Source organism: Camelus dromedarius, chromosome 11 (assembly GCF_036321535.1).
Source record: "Camelus dromedarius isolate mCamDro1 chromosome 11, mCamDro1.pat, whole genome shotgun sequence".
NCBI lineage: Eukaryota > Metazoa > Chordata > Mammalia > Artiodactyla > Camelidae > Camelus > Camelus dromedarius.
This window is the reverse complement of record NC_087446.1, coordinates 33,978,023-34,003,797: the sequence shown is the minus strand read 5'-3', so window position 1 is coordinate 34,003,797 and position 25,775 is coordinate 33,978,023. Positions and strand designations below refer to the sequence as shown.

The window sequence follows — 25,775 nt, the reverse complement described above, 5'->3', positions numbered from 1 at the left end:
CCATGTATTCAAGCCTAAAGAGATCAACTAAAACTGATTTTGATACTGATAATTTTCTCATTTTATTTTAATGCTATTTTATTTCTGTGGCATAAAGGAGTGAGAAGGATGAAAAAATAACATAATTATCTTGCCTTTATATTTTATTTGGCATCATCAACATTTCTTTTCAAAAGTGAGTAAGAAATTATTTAACCTTTTAGAGAATTTCTTAGATTTAAGTTTTATATTCTAATAACTGGAAAAAAATTCATAAACTGAAAGACAAAGCAAGTAAATTTCTGCTGGTACAAAAGCACTCTGTTCCACTCTTTATGCCATTTTCTCTCCAAAAGTCTGGTCTCCATGCACTGTATGTCATTAATTATTTTAAATGATGGTTATTAGTAGTAGCTAATTATTCTTTGCTTTTAAAAGTCTGTCTTTAAGATAATATCTCTTCTAGAACATCTATAAAAACTGTTCTTTAATCTAAAAATCACTTTAAATGGACAAATTCTTGGCCACTTCTTCTAATTTGCCATCAGCTACTCTTAGCTTTCTGTTCTTATCCTTTCACAGAAGCTTTCATTATAGCAGAAGGAACTCATTGTCTGACTACAAGCCTCTGATTAATTTTGTTGTTAGTCTGTGTGGCCGTGGAACCAATTGCTTTTTAGTTGCATCAGGGAGATTGCAGTTCTTCACTGAGAACTCGACACTCATGGCTACTCTTAGCCATTTATTAAAGGGGGCTCATCCATAGATCAAACATGCTTCCAATTAAGTTGCTTTCTAGACAGTGATAAATATCTCTATGTAACATCTTTTGCCTAATACTGCTCCCCACCTAAGAACAAATACTTTGGGTAGATAGCACATGAGTCATGCACCTAACTAGCATTATCAGGAATTCCTCATTGAAAAGAACAGATTCCACTAGTATTTCACTATAAAATGTTTTCATTGAAACAAGGATCACTTAAGCAAGACTATGTGTCTCTCAAAATTCAAAAACTGGGGCTAACATTTAAAGTGCAGTCTTGGACCCACACTTTCCCCAGTGCTATGTGTGCCAGCAGAACTGGAGATCCCCATTCAGTGACTGCAGCCAGGCCTTGAGGTTGAGGTGACTGCAGGGCAGTGACAAGGTAAAGCCCCAGGTCTAATGCCAGGGCTCAGGGCGTTAAACCACCATCCGCAGGGCTTTGTCACAGGTGCTGTATCAGAACTAGAAAACATAGTCTCTGTGTTTTAGACCTTGAGGCCAAATTCCTCAGGCCTGGAGAACAATACCTGCATCTAACACCAACCCAGTATTATTTTCCTTAAAGTAAACTGATAGAATTTAAAGTTTGTGACGTCTTTATGGGCAAGTTCCCACTCTTGATGAGGAGGCTTTGCAAGTTGTTTAACTCCATAAATATCCTTATTATGGGCAACAACAATCTGTACCTTTAGACTTGGAAATCAGAGAACAAAATTTGAATGCTCTTTAGAGCTGCCCCAAGAGTAGTCCATTTGATGGTTTGGGGTTATTGGGTTTTAAAATGAGAGGCAGGCACAACGTGTGCCTTCTGGCTTACAAAGCTTTCGACTGGTCTCAAATTCAAGACTTTTATTTTTCCCAGCTAATGAGGGAAGGTATCCAAATGTAAGGTAATCTCATATGTAATATATGGGTCTTGACTGTATTAAGTACCCCAAATTTATTTTTTATAGCTTTAAGGGAGCATACAGCCACTTTGATTTAGAGCAAAGGTTTTTGGGAACATCCCATCCTGAATCTTTTTAATGAATGGCTAGTTTTAAGGAAACCAAATGGCTCCAATAACTCTTACTGTATGTAGAGTGAGGACAGAAGTAGAAGTGTAGGCTGTCTTTGACACAGAGGATGAGGATGCCGACTGCTGGTGTGACTACTAATGACTTCAGTCTCATTAAACAGTACTGATGAAGCCTCCAATCTCACATGGTGCTATGCTTGATATTAGACAACTAGTAATACATTTTCAGTGAGTATAAATTTATTCAAAGTATTTTCATGGGGAAATAAAAACCAGACACAGTTCTGACTTGAAAAGTAGAAGTACATTTGAAATTGTAACCTTTCAAAAAGTCCCCAGAGATCTTTTTCTTGGTGGAGCACATGAACGCCTTTGAAAAACAAGGTTATTTGAATGGCCTAATAAAGGTTTGGGTCACAAAGCTACCCAAAGTATAGGGATAGGAGAGAGTAATGGAGATCTCATATCTTAATAGCAACGTTGTCAGCAGTGGACATCACGCCTAAACTTTTAAGACACCAGGTAGTGCCAGTTTTACAGGCCCGTGTGTGTCTAGACTTAGAAAATGAAATCTTTGCCAGTAATTGCTCCCTGTATCCCTAATCTATGCTTCATGTTCAGAAGCTGATGTTTTATCAATAGCTCTGTTTTGCCTCTGTGCCTGCAGCCACCATTAATAGCATCATTAATACTGCTCTTACTTCTGTATTGATATTTCAGTGTTCTGTGAATATGTTTAGAGGGACTGTCAGTCAGGTTGTTTCCTCTGCAGATGCTGAGGGAACCTGAATCTCTAGCCTGAATTATAGATCTTTCCAAAGGTTTGTTAAGAGAATTAAAAACTAGTTAGCAGTGTGTAAGTACATGAGTTTTTTTGGTTTTGGGTTTTTTTTGTTTTTTGCTTTACTCACAGAGTTATTCAGGCCTTGCATATGGTATTACCTAGTTTACACAGCAGTTCCTACTGCTGTTGAAAAATCTCAACAGCTCTGCATGGGGGAAGTTTTAAATAAAAGGAGATTTTAACTGAATTCGTATATTCTGCATGAAGTACGTATGGATAATTATGAAATCTCCATGAAATTATCCATTTCCTAAACAACAACAAAAAAGTATTGCAATTATGAAAAACAGTGTCCATTTATTTTATCACTGTGTACCTACTAAGGGGATTTTTGATTAGATGAAATAAATTTGAACACTGTCCAATTTATTAATTTGTGAATCTCAATGTAGAATATATTATTAATTTCTTCCCATTTGTTTTACCATTCATTTTTTACCAAGGAAATAATTCTAGTTCAGGTAGGCTTGCGATCGCCTACAATACTGATAATGATAAAAGTACCCACTGAGAGAGCAAAATAGAATTCAGGCTTCAATGCATTCTTAAATCTCTGCTCATAAGTACAAGAATAGCTTTAAAAATCTAACTATGGCAGTTGGTTGTGTTTTAAATACCTTTGGGTAGAAAAATAAAATAATTAAGGTATAATTAAAGTAGCAATACCCATATGTGTCCCATGAAAATCATTTGGACTTACTTTTTGCAACAGTAAATTGATTAGCAGATCATTTGCTTCTTGCTTAATAGCTGCTGAAACTGTACTTATATCACTCTTTTGCTTAGGGCTGTCAGATTTCTTTTTTGTTTTTGTTTTGTTTAGTTTTGCAATGTTGTGGATTCAATTTCTACCTTTCCAGGGAAATTTTGTGATGATCTCACTTGGAGATGTACTAAGAAATTTTCAAAGTTAACATTCTAATTTTGTGTTAAATCTTTAATAGTGTGACTACATTTGCTTTAAATGCTATGGAAATATAGTCCTATCAGTATCAAATTTAGACTTATTACTTGCTTTGATGTTTTTATTTCATTATCAGCATTATAAAGTCACACTCCTCTCTACCCTACCCTGATTGCCATAACTGCAATCAAATTTACTCCCTAAAAGTTTTTTTTTTTTTGCATTGTGTATGTGAATGTGAGTGTGTATGTGTGTGTATTGGATAAATGCAAATAGTAACTTATACTCCCAACCAAGAAGAATAGTCACCAAATCCACAAATTGCAGGGGAGAAATGGGGAGGAGAATATTATAATTCCATTTCCAAATCAATTATTTTAAGTAAAAGGTTATGCTTTCACTATAGGACATTAATAAATGAGAAGAATATTCATATTTCCACACCAGGGAGGCTACATCAGTCAACACTTCAAATGTTAACAACTTTAATCAAAGCCAAAGGTTTTAACTAAATAACTGGATATGAGTATTCAAGTGTAGAGCAAACTTTATAAATTATCTGTGGATGTAAGCATTTAATTTATACTTGTAGACAAAACAGCTGGCTCTTCATAAACCTTCAGGACAGCTAGACACAACCTCTGAGCTTCAGACCTTTTCAGACATGCATGTGTCAGGTAAAGCCCCTGGACTCCACCTCTCCCACTCATTGCATCTAAATTGCAAGCTCTTCAGGGGATTCTCTGGAAGCTTCCCTCACTTGGCCCAAGTTTTGGAAAAAACACCCTTCTCCCTTTCTCATATGAGATGAACAATCCTCTTCCAAATGAATACTCACTTTCAAGTGATTTTCAGCCCTTTCACATATGGCGTTAAGGTTGATGACAGGTTAAGACTGGTATTAATGATTCCACTGTCTTTCAGTGTGCTTTGCATCTCTGCACCTATCATGCAGCTCTCAGCTTTGGAGCCTTGACCTAAACTGAGATAGAGTTCTGTCACAAGAAAATGCACTTAAACACTAACTTCATTGGAAGTAATTTTGCATTCTTTTGCATTCAAAGTGAATTTGCATTCTTACAGTGCCTCAGGTTCAGTATTATGGAATAAGCATTACTAAGTTGATACCAGAATTAGTAAGACACACAAACACACACACATAGTAAACAAGGCATTTGGGCCTGAAGAGACAGTCTGGACACTTGGCAACAAATTAATTTCATGAAGAACTGAAACCCTCTGATTATAGCCATCAATGATCCTTCTCTGTGCAAAAAGGAAAATCATGTTTTGAGTACCTAGAAATTTCTGCCTTAAAAAAGGTTATTCTAGTGGACATCTGTTGTTTCTTCCCCACCCCAATTTCACTCACTCTTCTCCTGATTAAAATAAAAGCATTTTCAAAGTTCCTCTGAAGAAGCCATCACCCTCCCACATTCCATGCCTGAATATACAACCCAGATCTAAGCCAAACTCAGCATTACAGCCTTTTTCCCCATCCCTATGGGCTACAAACTATTCTTCATCAGGGCCCTTATTAGTGCTTCATAATTTGAGGCTCCAGCACAAAATGATAATATGGGGCTCTGTGTTCAAAATATTTTAAAAATCTAAGACAATGACAGAAGAATATTTAACCAAACACAAATTCCTTTGAAGCACAGGTCCTTGTGCAACTACACAGGTCACACACCCACGGAGACACCCTGCTCGTTGTTCCCTTGTATATAACCCTATTTCCATCTGTCATTGTTATTCTACCTGAAGATCTTCCTTAACATTTTTTATATCATGGGGCTACTGGTAAAAAGACTTTATTTTGCCTTCATTTTTGAAAGATAATTTTGCTGGATTAGAATTTAGTTAAAAATACTTTAGAGGTGTTAATCCAGCATCCTCTATTCTGCATAATTTCTGATAAGAAATCTGCTGTTATCCTTTTTGGTTTTGTTATTGTTACTCCTCTGGATATAGTGTGTCTTTTTTCCCTCTGGCTGCACTTAATAGTTTTCTTTATCACTGGTTTTAAACAACTTGATTATGATGTACCTTGGTGTGGTTTTCTTCATATTTCTTGTGTGTAAAGTTTTTTGAGCTTCTTAGCTATGAGGTCTATAGTTTTCCTCTACTTTGGAAAATTTCTGGTCATTATTTCTTTTTCTGTTTGTTTTCTGTGAAATTGTTTGATTTCTTTTTTTCCCTTCAACTTTTCAAAACTTTTTTATAGAAGTAAATAAAACATACACACAAAAATCCACATCTATCATAAGTGTACAGCTTAATGAATTTTCACAAAAAGAGCACACACATGTCACTAGCACAGAACAAGAAATGGAAAATTACCAGCACCCAAAAGGCCCCTTTTGGCCCCTTCTAGGTCTTCCCATCCCCTCCAAGCAACTACCATCCTTACTTCTAACAACAGAGCTCAGTTTGCTTGTTTTGTACAGTGTGTTCTTACATAGAGCTTCTTTCATTTACATTACATTGCACGTAGTTGTAGTACTGCTCATTCTCTATCATTCTTGTATGATAACCCAATGTGTTTTTACAGCTTTATCTTGATATAATTCACATATCATACAATCCACCCACTTATAGTGTACAATTCAATCCTTTGTAGTATATTTTCAGAGTTATGCAACTATCACTGCAATCATTTTTTATTATGGTCAAAAACATAAAATTGGGCATAGTAATCACTTTTAACAGTACGGTATCGCCATGTTAAGTATATGCACACTGTTTTGCAACAGATCTCTAGCACATTTTCATCTTGCAAAACTGAAACGCTACAGCCATTGAACAACACCCCTATCCCCGCTCCCTCTAGCCCCTGGCAATCACCGTTCTACTTTCTGTTTCTAAGAATTGGGCTACTTTAGATATGTCACATATGTGGAATCACTTTTGTGACTGGCTTATTTCACTTATCATAACGTCCTCAAAGTTTATTCATGTTATAGCATATGACATAATGTCCTTCTTATTAAGACTGAATAATAATCTACTGTATGTACATACTACATTTTCTTTTATGCATTCATCTGATAGACATTTAGGTTGCTTCCACCCCTTGGCTATTGTGGATAATGCTGCAATGAACACTGGTGTACAGGTATCTCCTTGAGATCCTATTTTCAGTTCTTTTGAATATACCTAAAAGTGGGGTTGCTGGAGGATATGGTAATTTTATTTTTAAATTTGTGAGGTAACTGAATTGTTTTTCACAGTGGCTGCACCATGATCATTATCTCTTAAAATGTTGTTTTCTGTCTGACCTTCCCTCTCCTCTCCTTTGGAAACTTCAATCCTGTGTACATTCAGCCATTTAAAGTTGGGCCCCAATTCACCCATACTCTATTCACTTTTTTCAACATTTTTTCTCTCTGTGATTCATTTGGATACTTTCTATGTCTATGTCTTCACTTATCTTTTCTTATTGTAATATCTAATCTGCCATTATTAACATCCAGTGTATTTTTAATCTCAGAAATTATAGTTTTCATCTCCAGACATTAGATTTTAATCTTTTTTTATACATTTTTCAGGCCTCTATTTAACATGCTCAATCTTTCCTCTAACTTGTTGAACCTATGGAATGTGGTTATAATAATTGTTCAATGCCCTTGTCTTCTAATTCTAACATCTGTGTCAGTGTGGGGTCAGTTTCGGCTGACTGATTTTTCTCCTCAATGTTCTTGGCATGCCAGTAGCTTTTTTGCATGCCAGACATTATGAATTTTACCTTGTTAGGTGCTGGATATTTTTGTATTCCTATAAATATTCTTGAGCTCTGTTCTCAGACACAGAGAAGCTCCTTGGATATTCTTTGATCCTTTCAGTTCTTGCTTTTAAGATTTGTTCAGCAAGACCAGTGGATCATTTAGTTTATGGCCAGAACTTTCACATTCCTGAGGCAAGATGCTTCTGAATATTCTAACAATGCCTTATGAATTTCCAGGTTTCCCAGTCTGAATAATGCAAACTATTACCAACTCTGAACTCTAGGTACTATCCCCACTAATATTTTCAGGCATTTTTCTTAAATCTGGTCTCAGATAGTTTCCTCACATGCATGTGCTAACCCAGAGTCTGTTCTCTCTAGTTCTCCACACAGAAAGAAAACTCTAGCCACTTTTGTCTCCCTAGACTCTAACCTCCATCTTCTCAATTCAAAGAGTCTTCCAGGCTCCCTGAGTTCCTTATCCCTGTGCAATGGCCTGGGGATTCTCTCAAGATGGTAAACTAGGGCAGTTTTAGGGTTCATCTGGTTTCTCATCTCTCTGAAGTAAATTTCTTTCATGGCCCCATTCCAGTGTCTTGAAAACTAGTGTTTCATGTTTTGTCTGGATTTTCAGTTGTTTCAGTGGGATCAGGAGCGTTTGGGAAAGGAGGATAAATCCAATCCCTATTACTCTTCCTTGGTCAGAAACCCAAGTCCATGCTGCTTATGTTAGTCTCTGTAGGCTAGGGCCCTGTCCCTAAACAAGTGAGTCAAAATCCCTGGTGGTGGCATCTGGGCATCAGGAGTTTTGTAAAAGCTCCCCAGGTGATTTTAATCGGAAGCCTGGGTTGAAAACCACTGCTGGAATCAGAAGGGAGCCATTAAAAGGATTTTAATCTGGGGAATGATGTGATCAGAAGCAGTAGGCAGAAGCCGGCACACTTAAGAAGGAAGAGCTGACTGAGGGAAGTAGGTGCTGCGTCAGCCGATTCTGCTCGGCAGCTATTTCTAGCCATGAATGTATCTGGCGTGACAGCAATAAAACCTGTGTGCCTCCTTAGAACCTGAGGGTGTCCCTACATTGAAAGTCCATAAATATAGTCAGTTTTCATCACTATAACCCCCATGTATCAAGAAGAGGGCAAATTACAGTCAGTCTTCAAAGGAGGCAAGGACAAATGTGGTATCTTTCAGAAATGCTTCCCAATAGTGTCTAAAATTGTTTCCATTTGACCCTTAAAGGGCTAAGCCTTGATCATTTGAAAAATTTATTTCCTGTCTGTAAAGTAAAGGGTAGGACAGACGGTGTATGTCAGGGTTTTAAATGCACCCTCTCTTCTTTCATCTTTATCTTAGAATCAGGTCACTTGACTTTGAATCCTGTATCTGCCACTCAGTATGTGACCTTAAAACAGTCACTAACCAACCCTTGGCCTCAGTTGCTTCTTTTTAAATAGAATATAATGATATCTGCTCTGCTGGCTTTGGAGGTTTCCTGTGAGACTCAGAATCACATGAGAGCTTTTCATTATCTGTTCCTTTCTCTTCTCTCCCTAGTCTGTTTTTCTTTTGCCTCTATTTTTTTCTTTCGCTCTTCCCCAGATTCCGCTCCCAGCATTGGGCTGGGAGCTGGCCAGCTCTGTTGGAACATGCTTTCCCAGCTTAGTTGCCATTTGCTTCTCGCTCTCAGTTCTCACCAATTAGAACATGGAGGGCCACCCTGTTTCTTGTGCAGACTCTGGCCTCTAGAAATCACTGCTCAGCGTCTCTCTCAGCCACCACTCCCCCACCATCCTCCTGCCTTGGCCTCTCACCCTCCCAGCTTGCCCAGCTGGTATCATCTTTCCCTACCAGTCCTGTCCAGCCCCTCACTGTTAGTGCTGCTCAGAATATTCCCACTCCTGGAGAGGGTGAATGTGAGAGGAAGGGCTCTCAGCTCTGTGTATCAGCCTTCCGGATGGAGCTGCAGAGAGCCTTCCTCCCCCATCCTCCTCTTTTTCTTTCTGACTGTGCTTATGTATGGAATTGTGTCTTTTTTTCTCCCAACTACATAGCATTGGTCCTTGAATCTCAGCCACCCAATGCTCTTTATTCTTGAAACAGAAGACCTTGGGGCAGAGCAGGGTAGTGGCTCAGAGATTAGGGATGTAACTCATTCTCAGTTTATCATCCCTAATCTTAAACCCTCCTGGGATTTGTTCCACAATTTCAGCTTGATGATCCATGAGTGGGCCCTTCCGACTGTGCTTTGAAGTAGCTCTGTATTTTCTTTTCATTGAAACTGCTCCTTGTCCATATATAGTCACGTTAATTATAATAAAGTCAGTTAATTTTTTATTCTGTATTTTGCTCAGATTTCCAATGTGGCATAAGGACTTTTGTCTCTTTAACTCTTTTCTGAAGATATTTAGAGCAGAGCCTGTTACTAAGGTGATTGATTTGTGTTGCAGTTGAGTAGGTGAATCCTGTAAACTGGCTCTGTGTTTCTAGAGGCTTTGAGAGGAGGAATATTCTAATGAATTACTCTACAGTATAGAAAATAAAAAAAGGAAAAAATCCTCTATAAAATGCAAATACAACACTTTTCATGCTGTCCTGATGGAAAAATGCTTTGAGTCTTCCTTGGGAGAAGATCTGAGATCATACTGAAAAGATAAGCCTCTACTTTCTTAGATGAAAGGAAAGCCAAAGAGGTCTCTTTGTTGGAAGAGAACTATTAGGAGTTAGGAAGCCTGACATACAAGCTGCCGTGGAAAAGACTGATAATGAATAAAGACTCAGAGTAAATCATAAAGGTTCATTTATCACCAAAATAAGTATACAAGATTAGTGTTAGAATCTGCCCATTATAAAAATAATTCAAAGCTAGGGAGAGGAGAGATGAGGTAGGCGATTTTGTAGTTTAGGATTTATATCTGCTTTAAAGATGTTTAAGGTTGATTTAGAGTTTAAGTTTAGCTGTCTTACTAAACAGATGCATTCTGTTAAATTGGTTACCTGCAGTCTCAAATTATTTTTTAACTCAAGCAAAGAGCTGTAAACTTGAACTTGAAAGCATGTAAATTTCTTTCTGTACGGACCGTATGTCTGGCATCCTGCCGCCACCTGGTGGCAGCATACCTAAACTACAGGGCAAGTACTAAATCGTAAAAATTTCTTAAATGCAGAAAGTAACAGCAAAACAGAAATTATACAGTGCCAGTTTTATAGCAATTCCTTTTTCTATATTGGTATAATAAAACATAAGAGGATTTTTACTTCTGTTGACATCAAATACTAAATGCAAGTACCATATACCTAAAATTGTTCAACAAAATGGGAAAAGCTCTCTACTGTGCATTTCACCAATTAGATTCGTTCAGGATAACAGTATGTGTGTATTTAACATAAACATATATGCATGTATGTTCTCTAGTATAGTCTTTCTTACTTTTGTATAAATTGTTTGGGGGGATAATTAGATTTCCTAAAACTGGAATAGGAATTTTACATTTTTAAAAATTCTATTTCATGGGAGCTGTAGAGAAAAAAATACAATGATTGCTTTACAGTCCTTACCCTCAAAAGAACTTTCAGACTAATGGAGGAGATGGCCATTTTCACTGGCTGTAAGAAGAGTAGTATTAAGTGGAACTAGTATAAAAGTGGTCTTCACAGCCTTAATTGGAACACGGGGTCTTTTCCTGATTAGGGGGTGAAGGTGGGCAGAAAATGTGGGATGGAGGAGCCAGTAAAGAACAAGCATCAATGGTAAAAGTAAAAACGCAGAAGTCTAAAATCAGTCTTGCAGGGTTTGACTCCCAACTCTATTTTTTACCGTTTTACACCTTGAGCAAGTCACTTAACCTTCTCTAAGCTTCAACATCTTTGCCTCTAAAATTTGTGTAATACCGTTATCTATCTTCTGGATAATATTGTTGTTGGGATTAAATAAAATAATGGGGTAAAGCATTTTGCACAATGCTTTCCAAATAGAAAGCACTCCATTTTTGTTTAATGGAGGCCAAATGGAGAGGCAGCTTCCCAGTTCCTAAGATTTATGGGAAGTATCATCAATTTTTCATGTCACACAAAAGCTGGGCAATGAACTGTCTGCAAATGCACTGGCTTAAAGCAGTAAACGTTTGTTTCACTCACAAGTGTGTGCATCATTAATTGAGGCTGGGCTTGGCTGGAAATTTCTTCTGATCTCAGCTGTCTCCCTCAAATCAGACAGGTAGCTCTGGTCTGCTGGAGTATGAGAGTCCATTCACCTGAGATGGTCTCAGCTGAGACAACTAGGGAAGCTTGGTTTTTCTCCGTGGGCCCTATCCATGAACACACTCTCCCAGCCCCATCCGTGGTGAAGACAGAGAGTGAGAAACGAAAATGTGCAAGCACAATTTCAGGCCTCCGTTTGCCTCATATTGCTAACAATTGGCTTGGCCAAAGGAAGCTGTGTGACCAACTCCAAATTAAGTAGAAAGGGGAGGATGTATTTCACCTCTTGCTAGGATGAGCTGACATGCACATAGCAAATGTCTTAGGTGCTGGTCAGGATGAAAAACTAACACCATTAATGCAGTCAATCCACCACAAAAGAGAAGTTTCTATTAGGGAAAAGAAGAGAGAATTTCAGAATTATGAATGGTCTCATCATTGTTTCTAAGCCTCCAATCAGAATATGTGAAATCAAAACCATCTCAGAAAATCTAAAATGATTGGTGGTGTTAAAGTGTCAGGGACTACAGGGAAAAAAAAGACTTGGATAGGGTACTATAGTAGAGGGCTTAAATATATGGAAAATGTGTGGACAACCAACATTCAACAATTAGAAGATAATAATTTAGATGATAAACACACTGTATGATAATGGATCTGCTAGAGCTATGAGACACTGAAAAGTTGTGAAATTAATTGATGACCATCAGACTAAATTATTTTAGAAAATGTAATGCTGAACTATTTGTCTAGTGGAGAATCATTTTCATGCCTTGTTCAAATATTTGTTGCACACTGACTCTTTGATCAGAGATGAAATGAAACAAATACTTTTTAATTGACTGTGTGGTTCCTTAGGTAATCGACTCCTCTAGGCAGGTACAGGGAATAAAAGCAGCAATAGCAATAGTAGTTTTTATAACTCCTCCCCTGTCTTCCCCTTTATTAAGTGTCAGTCTTGCTCAACATTTTATCCTTAGATCTGCTTTCCCCAGTGCTATGTTCTTGGACAGTATCACCTATGGAAAGGCTTCAAATGGCACGTTCAAATAGTCCTTGGCTGTGAAGGACACGCCTATGGCCTTATTCCTGCAGGTCCATGCTTGCAGTTCACACATGTCTCAAGTTTATTGTCTTCTCACTCTCAGTGTCACTGAGAGTCTCACTCAGGAGTCATGGAGGAGACTGTGGGTTCTGGAGCTAAACTGCCCAGAGTTGCATCCCAGCTCCGCCTTTGTTACCATGATTGTTAACCACATGATTGTTAACTCCACCTGCGTGTAGTTGTATTTTGTTCAGCTCCTTAAACAGTGTCTCGAACACTGTAAGTGGCAAAGGAATATTTGCTGATTGAGCTAAGGATGTTTATAAAGCAGTGTTCTGTGCTTAAAATATATTGAGATATTTCATCTCACCTTAACTCTGTGAGATGCTCACTGCTGCCAATCTCATTTAACAGATTGCAATGGACTGTTTGTGTCCCCCTAAAATTCAGGATTCAACCCCTAACCCCAATGTGATGGTATTTGGAGGTGGGTCTTTCAGGAGGTAATTAAATCCTGAAGGGGGTTAGGATCCTTTTAAGAAAAAAAAGCTGGAGAACTAGCTTGCTCTCTCCATTATGTGAGGACACAGCAAGGAGCTGGCCATCTGCAGCTCAGAGGACCCAGAACCCGACCATTTTACACCCTGACCTAGGCCTGCCAGACTCCAGAACCGTAAGAAGTACATTTCTGTTGTTTATGCCACTTGGTTTATGGTCACTGGTTATAATAGCCTGAGCTGACTAGCACACGGGTGAAGTGGTGTCTTGAAAAGTACTGGTTGAGTTTTGTTGAGAAAAGCCACCGGTCCTTCCTATTGTACATTCACGAGTGTCTTGTACCCTGAAAGAAGTTGGACAAGGCTGGTCTTGAAACAGGGATACATCTAACCACAGAAATGAGTACCCACAATCTGTTCTCTTGTGTTCTCAGACTTACAGAGAAATTTCCCAACAGCGTTAACCACAGCGGCTGCCTCAGGAAGCTCCATTTCTTGACCGTGGCGGCCGCTGGCTAACACACGTGTTGCCCAGGGTGAACACGGGGGCGGTTTCTGAGGTTCGCTGCTGTCTGTGATCTGCATCACCATGGCATACACATGCGCACACACATGCAGAGAGAGAGAGAGGGCAGAGAAGGGGCATCTGGTACCAGCTTCCAAAGGGCCAAAACTGAAATACGGACCTCCTTTCAGAAATTGTACAGAGAAGGGGGAACTCCTTGGCCTTGACCTACTTCCTGCGTTGGTCCTTGGCAGCCAAGAGAGGCAGGATGAGGTGGAAAGACCCAAAGCAAGCAAGCAGATCCCGGGTGGTATCCTTTCCCCTCCATCTTCCCCCAAAAGATAAACAGCTCATCCCTCACACGTGTGTCTCCTGGAGGCTGGTTGCAGCAGAGAAGAGCATGGGCCAAAGTCGATGCCACCTGAAAGCACTAAACTGATTAGTCATTCTCACCTACTGCGATCAGAAAATCAGCTGATGCACAACTTTACCCAGAAGGGCTGGATTTGGAGCTTTGACTATAGAGAAGGACAGGAGCGGGATTTAGGACAAACTTAGAAATACAGAGAAGCACCAGAGGGATGCAGACTTGAGTGGCAAAGTGGAAAAGGGGCTGGACCAGAGCTAGATGAGCCAAATTCAAGTTCTGCTTTCTTAATTCCTCTGGGGTGAGACACCTAACCTTTCCAGCAGCCCTCATGCTTATTTTGGTTCAGCCTCATCACCCCCACTCCTGCCAGACACCAAACTGGGACGGCTCAGCTGTATATCCACTCCCAGTACCCTGCACAAAGTGGGTGTGTAACAATGTTCACTGATTGAATTTCTGCCAGGGGAGAGTTGGGGAGGGAAGATACAGGAGGCAGGGTTGGCCGAAATCAACCTCACCTCCCGGAGAGTGGAGGGCCTAGGAGAGGCAGCCATTTCTGTGACCTGTGCCCCATCTCAGTGCCACCTGGGTGCTGCCATCAGATGGGGACGCCTGGCATGTTGGGTGAAGATGCTTAAGGTGAAAGGCAAACTACACCATATGTGTATCTTTAGGGCCTCCATGTGTCTAGAAAGTGTGTAATTGGGGATCTGACATATAAGGAAGTACATGCAGTATTTATGCTGAACGAGAATATTTATTGAACACCTACTATATGCCAAGCGCTGTTCTAGGCTCTAGAAATATGGTAGGGAACAAAACAAAAGCGACAAAATCCCTGCTATCATGGAGCTTACATTCTAGAGAGGGAGACAGATAATAAGGAGGTGACAAATAAGTCCATAATGTGACATCAGGTAGTGACAATACTCTGAAGACACGTAAAGCAGGATAAGAGGACATAACGTGACTAGATCTTAAGGATGGTGGTCAGACATGACTTTTTTTGAAGAGTTGTCATTTGGGAAGAAATCTGAATGAAACGTGGGAATAAGCTTGGCAAAGATCCTCATTCCGGTTGAAGGAACAGCCAATGCAGATACCCTGGCAGGATCAGGCTTGGCCTGTTTGAGGGACACTGGGGAAGCCAGTGTGGCTGTAGGAGCAGGAGCAAGGGGCAGGGCAGGTAGAAGACATCAGAGAGACAGCCGAGGACCAGGTAATGTGTGTGGGTCATGGATGTGTATTCTAAGTGTAGTAGAATCCTTCGGAGGGGTTTGGAGAGAGTGTGACATGGTTTAATTTTGGTTAAATGCTCCCTTTCAGTGCTGCAGGAAGAACAGATCCTGGGGAAGCTGGGGGCTTTGACAGGGGCGGGGAGAGTGAAAATCCAGCTGAGAGACTCTCCCAGTCACTGAGGCAAGAGATGATGGTACCTTGTACTAAAATGGTTGTGGAGAAGAAGGTGAATCAGAGTATTCAGTGAAGACGGAGCTGATGACTTAGGCATTGATTACAGGAGAAATGGGAGGAGTTGAGGGTAAGTCAAAGGCTTTGGCCTGAGCTATTTCTTGAGATTGGTAATATTTGGGGGTAGAAATCAAGAGCTCTTTTGGACATGGTAAATTTGAACTACCTATCACACATTCGAAGTAGGAATGTCTAGAAGCCATTAGACTAATGGAGTATGTTGCATATCAGCTCCTCTTTGCATTTTAAATAGTTTTGATCTATACCTGTAAAGAACCAAAGCATGGCCCCAAAAAACATTTCTGCACTCTGCACCCTACTTAAGGCTCCACTTTCATGCAGAAGCTTTTTCTCTTTAGAACCTGTAATTACAGCAAACACTCAGTCTGGGGTTTGGGCAGAGAGGCGTGCCCTTTCTCCACCATTGCTCACCAGGCAGCCTGTCCTCCACTATTGACCTATTTGTCAAGGAACTTGACTAAATTTTCAAGACAGTATCCTTGAGTAGAAATAGGAGAATGATTGTGGACTCTAAAAAAATCAGTAGAGGCTTCACACATAGTGATTGACAACCTGCCCACAGCAGGGCTGTGAATTATTTCATAGCTTTCCAGCTGACTCTCTTCCCAATCTGCCTGCTCACACGGATCTGAGAGTACCTTAAAGGAAAAAAAAAACCCCAGGGCCGTTAGTTCTGACTTTTCAAAACCAGACATTAAGACATAGTGACCTTCTTAAATAGAATTTTAAGTAATTGCCTTAGCAGAGTTATCTGATTTTTCATTAAGACCATCACAATTATCTCTCTATGTTTCATATTTATCTAAGTTCTTAGATGCTTTTGACTAAATTCAGCTCAGTCACTTAGGGTATCAGGTTGCTCTAAGAATACCAAGTAACTGTTCATATCAATGCCAAAATATGGTGTAGCCTTTGTAAACACAGTTAAAATGCTAATTATACTGACCGCATAGTGTCAGCAATGCCCATGGACTTAACTGACAACATGTACAGCTATGACCGAGTGTGTGTGCACAGGTGATGACAGTCGTGTCACAGCAGTTGTGAGGCACCATTGACTATAGATGCATCACCAGTTCAGAGATGGTAAAATGAGGGGAAATGAAATCAGTGAAATACCATATGGCACTGTGGGAAGAGTGCACAAAACAATGAAAGAGTTTAGGTCTTGAGTTAATATTTTTCTTTTGCTTAGAAAAAGAAAACTCACATTCCTTTTTCATTTCCTTAGATATAAGATGATACCGTGTTCTTGTACTGGGAGACACCTCAGATCTGTCAGGATGTGGCAGTATAAATGTAGTCACTTCAGGAATCTGACTTTTTCGGTCATGGTGGTTGGCAGGGGTTGACATCTCTAACTTATGCTGCTGCAGTCCCTCATGTATTTAATCTCCTGCTTTAAAATCATTGTGCACGTGGTGAAACTATCAAAACCACCCCCAGGGAGGGGAGGTGCAGGCCCTGCGTGACTGGAATACTCAGACTAAGGCAACTGCAAAGCCAACATCGTTAGAGCTGGGAGGATAGGATTGCTGCTGTCAGAGTTGACAGGCTGTCTGCATCAGGACAGCCCTGCCCAGCTTACCCAGAGGGACTGCAGTCCCTTTCCAACCAGAACAGAAGGGCCTGCAACCTGATCTCTTCAGAAAGCTGGCCACTTGCTCATCATCAAACCCAGTTGCCTTTTCCACCTTTCCTTGATATGCCCTTGCTCTGATTCCAGACTGGATATCATCTGATCTTTGCAAATTCCAAATGTGTTCCTACTGCAGGGACAATGCAGTATCTGTTCCCAGTACTTTCTGAACATCTTTTTTCTCCTTCCACAGCATCTCAGCTCACTGTCACCTCCTGGGTATCCTTCTTTGACCACTCAAACTAAAGTAGTATCTCCCCATCCCCCATCAGTTTCCATCACATTACCCAGAATGTGTGTGTGTGTGTGTGTGTGTGTGTGTGTGTGTGTGTGTGTGTGTGTGTGTGTTTCTAGCCCTGAAATCTCCTCATTTATCTGTCTACTTGCTAATCCTTGAGCTAGAACATATTTCACTTCTGCATCCTCAGCACCTGAAACACAAAGATGGTCAATAAATATTTGGTCAGTGTACAAGTGAGTAAACTCAACTTGATCCCTACCTCAGCAGTAGTTTTTAAGTATTTGACTTATTATCTTATTCCCCTCCAGCTCCCCTCCTTCTTCCTGTCTGTCTTTCATCAACAAGATCTCAGATTTAAGTGACTCTATGACTCCTTAGATGACGTTTCCAGTACTCTTTTTTTTGAAAGCCAGCCCACAGCTGGAGACTCCAGATCTACTCTGGCGTCTGCCCTGAGCCTCTCGTGTGCAGGACCTTCGTGATAAACCTCTTCTCTTCCTGTTGCTGCTTCACAGGGCTCTGGGTGGCCTGAACTGACGTGTCTGTAAATGTCAGAGCTAGCAGCAACAGCAGAAGTGGTTTAGGTCTGCTCTGACACAGCAGCTGCTAATGGGCTGCCAGATCCAGTCCTCACCCATCCCTCTCGGCCGTTCCCTTTCACACTCACCACCACTGAATCAGCACCCCAGGGTTCTTCCCAAGTCACTGGGAACAGGAGGAATTTCCAGTCTTCAGCATTTCCTGAGGGATACACAACTTTACTGCTGAAGCTTTTTCCTACTAATAGAAATCACTACTGGTAGTGACTTTTTTAAAGCGTCTATTGATTTCTAATTTGTGGAAGGGGGATCGAAGATACACGAAAAGCTACTTTGTAGAGGTTATATCTGATAAAAGTCAAGCATAGGAGTCTTTTTTGGCTCTGATTATTACTAGCAGTATGTGTATGTGCAGTGGTGTTAAAGCAATAGTGATACAATTTTTTTTAATTGATGTTTTACTTTCTTTTTTTTTGAAGTACAATCAGTTACAATGTGTCAGTTTCTGGTATACAGCACAATGTCCCAGTCATGCATATACACACATATATTCATTTTCATTAAAGGTTATTACAAGATATTGAATATATTTCCCTATGTTATACAGAAGAAATTTGTTTTTTTTAATCTATTTTTATATGTAGTGGCTAACATTAGCAAATCTCAAACTCCCAAATTTGTCCCTTCCTACCCCCTTTCCCCCGGTAACCATAAGATTGTTTACTATGTCTGCAAGTTTGTTTCTGTTTTGTAGATGAGTTCGTTATTGTCCCCTTTTTTCGTTTTTAGATTCTACGTATGAGTGATATACATGGTATTTTTCTATTTCTGGTTTACTTTACTTAGAATGACGATCTCTAGGTCCATCCATGTTACTACAAATGGCATTATTTTATTCTTTTTTATGGCCGAGTAGTATTCCATTGTATAAATATACCACAACTTCTCTATCCAGTCATCTTTTGATGGACATTTAGGTTGCTTCATCTTGGCTATTGTATATATAGTACTGCTATGAACATTGGGATACATGTATCTTTTCGAATTAGAGTTCCCTCTGGATATACGCCCAGGAGTGGAATTGCTGGATCATATGATGTCTAATTTTAGTCTTTTGGGAAATCTCCATACTGCACCAAACTACATTCCCACCAGCAGTGTAGGATGGTTCCGTTTTCTCCGCGGCCTCTCTGGCATTTATTGTTTGTGGACTTTTCAATGATGGCCATTCTGACTGGTGTGAGGTGATACCTCATTGTAGTTTGAGTTTTGCAGAGTGACCAGGAGAGAAACTTACTGCAGACATTTGGCCCCACCACTCTAGAGTATAAGTAGCACACTACACTTAAAATATTATACACCAAGGCCACTGAACTATAAGCCTGCAGATAAGAAGCACGCCTTATATATCCTTATGTTTCCCACAAAGACTTCCTCATGAGAAATTGCATAATCATTACTTGGTTGAATAAATGAATGGTGTTGAAGAAGGCAACCATTAATAAGAATCCAGGTCAGTTTTTAATCTTCTCTATGCATAAGAATCACTTTAGGGCCTTTAAAAAACTGTGGATACCCAGGCCTGACCCCAGATATGTGTCCAACTGGTTGAAGTGGGGCCTACACATATTTTTTAAAGGTCTTCAAGTGATAATAATAATGTATAAGCAGGGTTAAAAACCATTGATCTAGACAGAAAGTAATTTATGCCCTAAAAATAATAGTAACTCAGTCTATGTTAAAGATTATAGTTAATAAATCAAGAAATGTTTTGCCTCAGTGATATTAAATCTGGTAAATATTTTACTGCCATGATATACTTACCTATCTTAAGTCATCTATTTTTTACTTTAATATGAGAAACAGACTAGAACATAAGAAAAATAATTCTTTAGAATATGAAATCCAACATATATTTCAAGAAACAACCTTAAATTATGATCTGATATAAGATTTAAATCATAAACATTTCTTCACATGGGTTAAAAAACATGCAAAGTTAATGAACTCCAACCAAGAAAACAGAATGGAATCATATTTCTAGAACAGGAGGGAAGGTCATTGTACTAGGTTGAATGGTGGCCCCCTAAAGATATGTCCACCTGGTTCCTATGAATGTGACCTTCTTTGGAAAAAGAGTCTTTGTGGATGTATTAAGGTAAGGACTCAAGATGAGCTCACCGTGGATTATGTGAGTGGGTCCTACATCGAATAAGCATTCTTATAAGAAGCAGCAGAGACACAGACAAAGGTACAGAGGAGAAGAACCTGCGTGTGAGGATGAGATGGAGATTAGATATCTGCTGCCACAAGACAAGGGACACCTGGAGCCACCAGAAGCTGGACGAGAGGAGGATTCTCTGCGAGAGGCTTCTAAGGGAGACGGCTCCGCTGACTCCTTGCTTTCAGACTTCTGGCCTCCAGAACTGTGAAATAATAAATAAAGCCTCCCAGTTTGTGGTAATTTGTTCAGCAGCTTTAGGAAATGAATACAATGATGTTCTTGGAATAGTAGCTACAGTATCCGTTTTAAGTGTCATGACCCAGAATTTGTGAAAGGCACCATGAGTGGCAGTAGAACATATGCTACACAGAGGCCGTCCCGGTCAGCTGTAAACCCTGATCCCCCTGAAAGATGGTGTGGGGCCTCTTCCCACCGCCCCCCCACCACCACATTGCTGTTGAAGTAGAAATGCGGGCTTTAAAGGAGTTGGAGCCAGATGCAGGAGAAAGGCATGCCTGACTGTGGGCATAAAGAGAAATATTTAGGATTCAGTTTGGTAAGGATTAACCATGTTTCAGTTTTTGAATGATACCACAGGTAATCAAGCCCAGCTTCAATATTATGGCAATGAGTGAGTCCTCAAGCCCAGGTCTGTCTGAATCCATGTCTCTTTCCTTAGAGATTCCAGCATCTCTATGGTTAATTCTTTTTTCAACTTAGCCACATAGTCTTTAAAGCTACCTTCTCCCAGAACTTCTGTTAGACATAAGTACACCTCACGCTTCTGGGTTTCTTGCCAAAGATGCAAAGAATATCCCTCTTATGCGTTGCTTCGTTTATGTTGAAAAGCCTTCCTCTGCTCCATGTTTTCTAAATCTACCTACTGTGGACAATAATTGCCTTCCTCATCACTTATCCTGACATGTGCTTCACTGTAGATTGTGTTGTTGAAGGAGTGCCTGGGGAGAAAGGAAACTGGGTTCCAAAGCACAAGTAATTGACCTTCCCACGTAGGCAATCTCGTGACGCTGCCACCCAGCACCAGTCCTCGCAACTTCCTCTGCATGGTCACCGTCCCCCTCTTCTCCTTGGGGATCAAGTGGGCAGTAATGCCCTTTTCCAATGGAAATGAAATTGAGTAGTTTATGTAATATACAGCCTTGGCTCAAATGGGAGCAAATGGAAAGAAAAGGTGGTTTAATTGGCCATTTCCATGTCAGCTGCGGCTCACTGTCTTGTACAATCTGTACGTTGCTGGGGAATGGGGCTTTTCTCTTCCCTTTCTGATAATCCCACCTCAGAAGAGAAGCAGCATGAATCAGTACACAGCAGCCTATGTTCATGTCATTTTTAATATAATTATCTACCATTTGTTAAGCCAGCAAAATGCTTAATCTCTTTTTTATTAAAAAATAATTATGCCTATTATTGCAAGTAGACTTGATTTATTGAGCACAGACAATAACTGTAACTCCTAGCCTGGATTTTCTGTGACTACTTTATATTGTTTTCTGTCTGCTGCATGAAAATTTTTATGTGCATGAACTTGGTTGCAATCATGGATACCCACAGTCCCTTTTGAAGATAAAATATCATTTAGTATATGTTTAAGGAGTTATCAAAATCCTAAGGATGCATCTCTTCTAATTGTTTTTTCTTCAAAAACAACTGAAATTCATGTTGAAACAAGTGTATAATACACCAGGGTCCTAACCACAAAAAGGGAGCCTTTTACCTATTTCTGAGCTGCCTTGCATAATAAGCAATTTGGAGAATATAGGTAAGTTTTTGTGTATTATTTCAATTCTGTTTTCCTTTTGTGCAGAAATGGCTATTGTCTTCCTCTTCCAATGATTCTTTTTATTGAAGTAAAGTAACTTTCATGGGTGACCGTATTCCAAAATTCAAGAAGAAAATAATTCAGTAGGAGAAGGCTTATAATTTCCAATTTAGTGACAGAATTTTCTCTCTAACCTTTGATCTCATCATCTCCCTGACATCTGGTTACATAAACGGAATAAGACCTAGAGGATGTCTCAGAACTTTTATAGCAGAAGCTTAACGGGTATCAATGCATAATACATACATACATTTTTTAAATACACTGTCTTTTGAAGCTTTTAGCAGTTGCTGTAAGTATTGCTTCCCAAATACTTTTACTCCCTAAAGGAACACCTTGTTCTTCCCAGTAAGGGAAAACAATGCTTTAATTGTTAGTCACCCATGACCTTTGTCATTTCAAACAATAGAGAATGAGATTCAGAATGTGGAGTTATATTCAGCTTTCACAATGGAGGAAGGAATAGAAAGTATGAGGTTAAAAATAATAACAATAGCATGTTTATCAAACATCTATTATGTGCAAATCACTCTTCTAATTGCTTTACATTATATGTAACAATATATATTATTGTATTGTCTATAAATACACTAATGTCTATTATATATTAATGAATATTATTAAAATATATTTATATTAATATATAAATATAAATTAATATATTAATCATTTAAAATTTTTAAGTAATCTGCATAGATAAGGATAAATATTGCAAATGGCATTGGACACAGTTCTGAATCATAAAAATTCATAAATGTTAAATCTAGATTTTTCTTCATTGCTTCTGAAAGGAAGATTAACATCCTATACCTCACTTGGCAAAATATTTGTAAGTCCATAAATTTTTTGATGTACACGTATTCTAGAGTAGCTATAGCAATAAGTTTAACAATTGACTTTTTTTCATGTTTGAACATGTCACTTTTTTTTTTGAAGTATAGTTAGTTTACGGTGTTGTGTTAGTTTCTGGTGAACAGCATAAGGGTTAAAGTTATACATAATTATATATTCCTTTTTGTATTATTTTTTATTATAAGCTACTACAAGGTATTGAATATAGTTCCCTGTGCTATACAGTAGGACCTTGTTGTTTATCTATTTTATATATAGTAGTTAGTATTGCAAGTCCCGAACTCCCAATTTATCCCTTCCTACTACCTTTCTCCTCTGGTAACTATAAGCTTGTTCTCTGTGAGTCTATTTCTATTTTATAAATAAGTTCATTTGTGTCTTTTTTTTAGATTCCACATATAAGTGATATCATGTGATACTTTTCTTTCTCTTTCTGGCTTACTTCACTTAGTATGACAATCTTCACGTCCATCCATGTTGCTGCAAATGGCATTATTTCATTCTTTTTATGGCTGACTAGTATTCCATTTATATATATACACACAACACTTTTTTATCCAGTCATCTTTCGATGGACATTGAGGTTGCTTCCATGAGTTGGCTATTGTAAACAGTACTTCTGTGAACATTGGAGTATGTGTATCTTTTCAAATTAGAGTCTCCTCTGGATATATGCTCAGGAGTGGGATTGCTGGATCACATGGTTGATCTATTTTTAGTTTTTTAAGGAATCTCCATACTGTTTTCCCTAATGGCTATACCAAACTACATTCCCACCAACAGCGTAGGAGGGTTTCCTTTTCTCCACAGCCTCTCTGGCATTTATCATTTGTGGACTTTTGAATGATGGCCATTCTGACTGATGTGAGATCATACCTCATTGTAGTTTTGATTTGCGTTTCTCTGATAATTACTGATATTGAGCATTTTTTCATGTGCCTATTGACCATTTGTATGTATTCATTGGGGAGATGTTTAGGTCTTCTGCCCATTTTTTTATTAGGTTGTTTTTTTTTTGTTATTGAGTTGTATGAGCTGTTTGTATATTCTGGAATAAGCCCTTGTCAGTTGTATTGTTTGCAAGTATTTTCTCCCATTCCATAGGTTGTGTTTTTGTTTTGTTTATAGTTTCCTTTGCTGTGAAAAAAACTTATACATTTAATTAGTCCCATTTACAGCTGACACTTTAAAAGCACCTTGGAGATTTTACAGTAAAGTATATCTTCTATATAATCATATTTATGTCTAACAACACACTCTCAGAAAGGCAAGATGAGTATTAATTTTCCACTTTGCCTATGGGGAAACTATAGCTTAGAGAAGTTAAATAAATTGCCCAAGGCCACTGCAAGAAGTGCAGACACAAGCTTATCTGACTCCAAATCTGCTCTTTACACCTGGCTGCAACTAGCCGGGCCTCCTGTAGGGGCGCGGCATGGTTTTTTGATACAGATTTTTCATCCATGGAGTTGACAACCTCTTTAATTTAGTGGAATATTCCATTTTATTGAAGAAAATAGTACAACACGATGGAAAGAGCCTGGGACCTGCAGTTACCTAGGCAACCATGAAACCCATTCAGCAAGTCCTTTGATCTCACTAGTTTGCTCATTGGAAATAGAAGGGTTTGGATACTTGATCTCTAAGGACCACTGGTGATCAGCACATAGATGCCCTTACATAACTCTTTAACAGATTCCATTGTATTATTTCTAACTTCCTCCTTATGACCAACTTGGCTACAAATAATAAAGCTGAATAAGGAGGAAGTTCAAGCTAGAGGACTGTCCATCTAGTTTTGAAGGTCAAAAAGGAGTATCCAAGTCTCCCAGGCGAATGAGGGGGAAGGAACAGTAGTCCAGATGGAGGGAACAGCTAGCAGTGCAGCTGCGTGAAATGGTGCGGGGTGTTGAGGGAGCATTAAGCTTTCAATATTGCTGAACTGTAAAGTGTAAGGAAGCTTGTGCTAAGGGCTGAGGGTGAAGGAACAAGAAAAGATCCCACCACACTCACCTCCCCTGACTGGAGGCTCCCACTCAGTAGGGGCCTAGGTAGAAAGGGGAGAGTCCTCAACTTTAAATCAAGACTGGAATTTCTCATTATTACCTGGGGTGAACATTTTGACTACTAAATAAACATTGTGTTTTCCTTTCTAATGCAGTCACAGTCTTTTTTTCTTAACCTAAGAGTGACTAAGACTGCCCATGTCTTTATTCAGCAGCAGCGAAAAACTAACCCCCCTGAAAAAAATTTAAATAGTTGAGGAGAAAAGTTGCCTTGTGATTACAACCACTAATCATACCTGTTCGGTGTGCTAGGGCTATATCCATATATATGAGACAACCACCTAATAATAAGTAAAGTAAAATAGAATTAATTTTTTTTTTATTTATAGTCGGTGGAATAGTAGTACCTCAAGGTCACTGTTGGGTGACATTATCTTTGTCCAGTATTGTAAGTGCATGAGTTTAGGATATATGGAACCTCACTTCAGATCATACTCAAAAATAGATTTTAGAATAAGTGCTTGATATAACCTTTTGAAACTTTTTCAATGACTTTTTTTTTTCCTCTTTTATGGCAGAATTTCATTCTGCAACCTAGTTCATTGTTCTCCTTCTCCAGTGCCAGTTGCTTGAGTGCTCTGATTAAGTGGGTTTGAGTAATTGAGGTTTGACTATATTGGTGGTTCTTAACACTGGCTACACATTAGATCCCAATGCCTGGCTGTACCCCAGAACAATTAAATCAAAACCTCCATAATAAGAGCCAGGCATCAATATTTTTGAAAGCTTCCCAGTGATTACAAAGTACAGCCAAGCCTGAGAACCAGAGCTAATTTTTTAAAAACCAAACAAGCATTAGTATAAAATTGGCTGCCTGTTTTCCTTAGAATGTATATATTATATATGCTACCCTATTAAAATATTTAATTTCATATCAAAATAAATTCCAAAAACATCATGAAGACAATGAGATAAGCTTTGTAGTCATTATATTCAATTTAGATGAAAGTGAAAAATAGGTCCATTCTATTCAGTGTTTATCATCGTAATCTTAACAATAAATAGTAAAGGAAATCCATGTACAT

The 25,775-nt window shown here is 39.0% G+C and overlaps 1 protein-coding gene across 9 annotated transcripts in view; it reads left to right on the top strand.

Moving 5' to 3' along the window:
• ANKS1B (ankyrin repeat and sterile alpha motif domain containing 1B) overlaps positions 1-25,775 on the top strand; it is an 857,966-nt gene that overhangs the window by 588,904 nt on the left and 243,287 nt on the right. The window lies entirely within an intron of this gene.